A 6123-nucleotide genomic window follows, 5' to 3' on the forward strand; every position below is an offset into this window, starting at 1 on the left:
TTGCAATTTTCCTTAATAGTATAGCTTCTTATTTCATTTAGTAGCTTCTTCTTCGGTTCATAGCTTCTTGTTTTACAAGTTTTTGTGACCAATAAGCCTTTGGTTTTCTTAATGCCACAGTTCTTTCCAAAGGTGGAGTTTGTGTGAACCGGGTGGATCTTCCCGATGATGGATGGCATGACAACCTTCTTAAGGGTTTGAGTTTGTTTTTCTTTTCATTTTTGTGTAAATAGTAGTTAGTGAGCAGTAGTGCCTTAGGCAAAGCTTCACTTGGGCCTAACACATTTACCTTTGACCTTATGGTTAAAAATAATTAGTGTGTATAGGATGGTGATAGTTTTGACCTTGAAACTATTGTGTTGACTAAACAATCATCGAGTGGGTTCTCGATACCATTTGTGTTGCTAAAATCTTAGCTAAGGTTGTTGTGGGCCCCCGCCTCCGTCTCTTTAGAAATCCTATAGCTTGTGTGGTGAGGTATTGATTTGCAAATCCAAGTCCCATGCCAATGGGTCTAGAACTTGCCCTAAATGTTTGTCTAGGCGAAATCCTAAGTGTAGATCGACTTGAGAAGTGATTATAGGCTCTTCTTGATCCAAATTGTAGCTTGAAAACATCCATAGCCTACCAAGAATGATATCCCTAGTCAACCCCGTTGAACCATAGCCCTTATTCTTTCAATAACCATGATACAAGCCTTTATCAATTCTAAAATGATCCTCTCTTGGCACCCGATCTTTCCTTAGTACAAGGCAAAATCATAAGTTTGGGGGGAGAGACGAGGAATGCAAAAGTGATAAAAGGTACAAAATGAAGAAAAAGAAAGGCAAAAAGAAAAAGAAAGAAAAGCCAAAAAATTAAAAAGAAAGTGAACAATGTAGAAGAAATGAAGGGATTCAATAAAAGCAAAAGATGAAAGGCATAGAAAGATTAGAAAGGAGAAAAAGGATTGAAATGAACAAGAAAGAGTGACAATGTGTCTCTCTAGCCCTTAAGGAAGAAGTAATTGACTCAAAGAGTCAAGAATGTGTGCCAAAATGAAGCAAATATAGTGCTTAAGGAAAGATAAAACCTTCTTAGACCAATATATCCTACCCTAAACCAAAAGCCTTCATTACATGCCCGCAAAAGCCCTATATGATCTTGAGTTGAGTGAGCTTACATTCGTGGTGACTCACATAAGGGGCAAGCTTATGGTACTTAGAGCCGGACTTGTGACCTTCCTTTGAGAGAGATGAGTGTGTTTTCCACAATCCTCATTCTGAGTGCTACAATCTAAAAGTGAGGTTTGCTTATGGAGAGTTGAAGAGTATGAGTTTGGGTTCCACAACGACCAATGTAATAGAAAGAGTTTCCTTGATGAGTTGAGTCAACTCTTGTTTCTTTTGTGTCGCACTATAGCCATGGTGCTAAAAAAGGTTGTTTATTATTAATAATGCATTTGGGTTGAGGATAATTGTTAGTCCTAATTGATTCTTGATGAGGTTACTTTAGGACAATTGAAATTTTCCTTTCTTTAATCTTAAGGAGGTGGGAGTTACTGTGTTTGCTTAAGGACAAGCAAAAGCTTAAGTTTGGGGGAGTTGATAATTAGGGATTCTAGTCTATTTTGTGCTCCTTTTTGCTTAAGTATTGGATTAAAAGTGTGTACAAGTATTCCCGAAAGCTAACTTATTGTGCTTGTTTGCAGTGTTTGGTCAAAAAAAGACAAGAAAGTCAAAACCAGCTCATAAAGTAGTGAAACCTGCACAAGTTCAAAGATGAGTCACAAAGAGTGCTGACAGCGAAAAAATAGGCGCGGACACGGAGGGTCCACCGCTGAGGCGGTCTTGTTTACGCTCTCAGCGGTGGAAAAGTTCAGAGAGCTGTATTTTGTTCTTAACAAGTTACCGGTGCCCGCGGTGAAATTGCGCGGTAGCAGTAGCTTTTGCGCGGCCGCGGTAAAGTTACCGCCCTCAGCGGAAGCCAAATTCAGAGAACCATAAGTGGAGCTAAAATCTGAAGACCGTGGTCCGCGCTTGATTTTGCGCGGCCGCGGTAGTTATAGCGCTGTAGCGATCCATTTTCCGCTATCAACTGAACCTCCGTAGGGGAAATTTTTGTCCAAAAAATTTAGCTGTGTATAAATAGTTCTTTTTCAGATTTTGGGTCATCTGTTGTTTAGAGGAACACGTGAACAACCGTTTTTAGCCTTTTTGAATAATTTTAGAGCTTGGTTAACCATTAATCATACATTCTTCTCTTGTAATTACTTTTTATGGGTTATATTTCATCTAAATCTTTGATTTATTCTTTGATTATGAGTAGCTAAACCCATTAGCTAGGGTTGTGGCTCAACGCTTGTGTGGGTATTTAATGAGTCTTCAATTTTAGGGCTTAAATGTTTATGGGTGAATGATATTTGGCTTGATTTATGCTTTAAATGTTGAATTGGTGGTTGCAAACACTGATTTGTGTCTATTTGACTTAGGCTCTTCTTGAGAAAGAGAGACCTAGTCTAGGAAATTCAGGTAAACAAGGAATTGGGGTGCATTCAAGAGATTGATAGCCCCAATTAAAGGGTTAAATATAGAGATAGTAATACCCGACTTGAGCTAATTTTTCTTGCCTTATTTGAACACCCAATTGGGCTTGAGAAAGCCAATTACGACAAAGTCAGTCAAACTACCGAGAGGTATAGAGTGAGTAGTTATGTGCAATGGCTATATCATGATCACAATTATAACAAATTTTCCCTAAGTTTTAGATCCCGTTAGATACTCACATAGGTGTAAGTCGCTTCACTAGTGCCTTTAGACCAATTAAGAAAACCCTACAAAAATATCATACTTAGCTTATTTTTCTGCATCATTATTATTAAAGTAGAGTAGTAAACAAACAAAGAATGATTGGAAGTGAAATTAAGAACATCGCACATTGCTAGATTAGATAGGAACCCAGTTCCAAACATATCTTAGCTCTCTATGGATTCGATCTCGAACTTTCGGGTAAAAGCTGCATCGATCGCTCTTGCCACTCTATAGTGGTATAGGGTTGGAACCGATTAGCATTCCATGAAGCCTAACAATATCGCGGATATAAACTCGAGCCAACTGCTCGAAAGAATAAGTAGTCATCACTGTAATGAAATAAGCTGACTTGTTCAACCTATCCACAATCACCAAAACTACATCAAACTTCCTCTGAGTCCGTGGGAGCCCAACAGTGAAATCCATAGTGATCCGCTCCCATTTCCACTCCCTAGCTTTTGAAGCAACCCACCTGGCTGCTAATGCTCATACTTCACATGCTGACAATTTAGGCACCGAGCTACATACTCTACTATGTCATTCTTCATTATCCTCCAATAATAATGCTGCCTCAAGTCCTGATATATCTTCGCGGCACCTGGATGAATGGAGTACCACAAACTATGAACCTCCTGGGGAATCAACTCATGCAATCCATCTACATTGGGCACATATAGCCTGCCCTGCATCCGTAATACACCATCCGCCCCAATAGTGACCTTCTTGACATCGCCATGCTGAACCGTGTCCTTAAGGACAAACTGATGAGGGTCATCATACTGACGCTCCCTGATACGGTCATAAAGAGAAGATTGAGAAACCACACAAGCCAAAACTCGACTCGGCTCAGAAACATCAAATCTAACAAACTGGTTGGCCAAGGCCTAAACATCTAATGCCAATGGCCTCTCAGTTGCTGATAGATATGCTAGACTACCCAAACTCTCTTCCCTACGACTCAGAGCATCGGCCACCATATTGACCTTACCGGGATGATACAAAATGGTGATATTATAATCCTTAAGCAACTCCAACCATCTGTGCTGCCGCAAAATAAGATCCTTCTGTTTGAATAGATGCTGCAGACTCTGGTGGTCGGTATAGACCTCACAAGGGACACTGTACAAATAGTGCCGCCAAATCTTCAAGGCATGAACAATAGCTGCTAACTCAAGGTCGTGGACTGGATAATTCTTCTCATGTACCTTTAACTGTCTGGATGTGTAGGCAATCACCCTACCGTCCTACATCAACACCGCACCAAGGTCAATATGTGACATATCAGAACATACAGTATAAGACCCCGAATTGGTAGGCAATACCAATACTGGGGCTGTAGTTAAAGTTGTCTTGAGCTTTTGAAAGCTCTCCTCACACTCCTCTAACCACCTGAATGGATCACCCTTTTGGGTTAGTTGGGTTAGAGGTGTTGCAACAGATGAGAAACCCTCTATAAATCGACGGTAATACCCCCACCAAACCAAGAAAACTCTTGATCTCCACAGCTGAGGATGGTCTAGGCCAACTCTGCACTACCGCTACCTTCTTAGGATCAACCTTGATCCCCTCACTCGACACTGCGTGACCCAAAAATGCCACTGAATCTAGCTAGAACTCACACTTTGAGGATTTTGCATATAGCTTCTTTTCTCTCAAGGTCTAGAGCATAGTCCTTAGGTGTTGCTCATGATCCTCCTGACTCCGGGAGTACACCAGAATGTCATCAATAAAAACAATGATGAAAGAGTCAAGATAGGGCCAGAACACACTATGCATCAAATGTATGAATGTTACTGGGGCATTAGTCAGCCCAAATGACATTATAAGGAACTCGTAGTGACCATATCGAGTCCTGAAAGTAGTCTTCGGGATATCTGGCTCCTGAATCTTTAACTGATGATAGCCTGAAACGCAAGTCAATCTTGGAAAACAATCTGGCACCCTATAACTGATCAAATAGGTCATCAATACGAGGCAATGGATACCTGTTCTTCACTGTAACTTTGTTCAATTGGAGATAATCAATACACATGTGCATAGAACCATCCTTTTTATTCACAAACAAGACTGGAGCACCCCAAGCCGACACACTGGGCCGAATGAAGCCCTTATCAAGCAACTACTGCAACTGCTCCTTTAACTCCTTCAACTCAAGCAGAGCCATACGACATGGAGGAATAGAGATGGGCTGAGTGCCCGATAACAAGTCAATGCTAAAGTCAATATCCCTGTCGGGCAGCATGCCTAGAAGATTTGCCAGAAATACATCGGATAATCCCTTACTACCGAAAATGACTCAACGGTAGGAATATCTATACTGACATCTCTCACATAAGCTAGATACACATCATACCCCTTCTCAACCATTCGCTGAGCATTTAGAAATGAAATAACCCTGATAGGAACATAATCTAAGGTACCTCTCCACCCTAACCATAACAATCATGAATAGCATAATGGGGTGACAACTAGTCCATGCCCAAAATAATATCAAAGTCTACCATACTGAGCAATAATAAATCGACTCTGGTCTCAAAACCACTAAGAACAACCAAACACTACAGATACACATGGTTAACAATAATAGAATCTCCCACAGGTGCAGACACATAGATAGGGGAACTCAAAGAATCACGGGATACACTCAAATACGGAGCAAAATAAGATGACACATAAGAATAAGTGGAGCCTGAATCAAATAAGACTGATGCATCTCTATGACAGATTGGAACAATACTTGTAATGACAGAGTCAGATGCAACTGCCTCTGTCCAAGCAGGAAGAGCATAATATTTGGCCTGGCCTCCTCCTCTAGGGCGAACTCTACCTAACCGGCCTCCACCTCAAGCTGACTGAGCAGGTGGAGTGGTAGCTGGTGCTGTAACCACAGCCTGAGGACCCGCTGGAGCACGCGGTGCCTAAGTAGTATGTGGAAATGCATCCCTCCTAAGTCTAGGGCAATCCCTCACCATATGGCGAGTGTCACCACACTCAAAACAAGCCCTCGGAGGACGTGGCTGTGGCCAGCTCGGGCATGATCGGCTAGACTAACCATTGAAAGCACCCCATGCAGGAGGTGTATTAGACAATGGAGGTGTATAATAGGGAGCATGGGGCCTAGGAGTGGCCGGAATACCACTGGCGACAGAAAGTGTTGAATGAACAGGGCTACTCACATGGCCCCTACCATGACGAGCTGCAACTGAAGCTCGAGTATCGCTATAAGTGCCAGACTCTTGAGACCTCTTGGACTCTCTCTCCTCTCTCTCTCTCTCGTCAGCATACCCTCCAATCTCCTAGCAATCCCCACTACCTATTGGTATACGATGTCCAT

The sequence above is a fragment of the Nicotiana tabacum genome, chromosome 8 (assembly GCF_000715075.1).
Source record: "Nicotiana tabacum cultivar K326 chromosome 8, ASM71507v2, whole genome shotgun sequence".
NCBI lineage: Eukaryota > Viridiplantae > Streptophyta > Magnoliopsida > Solanales > Solanaceae > Nicotiana > Nicotiana tabacum.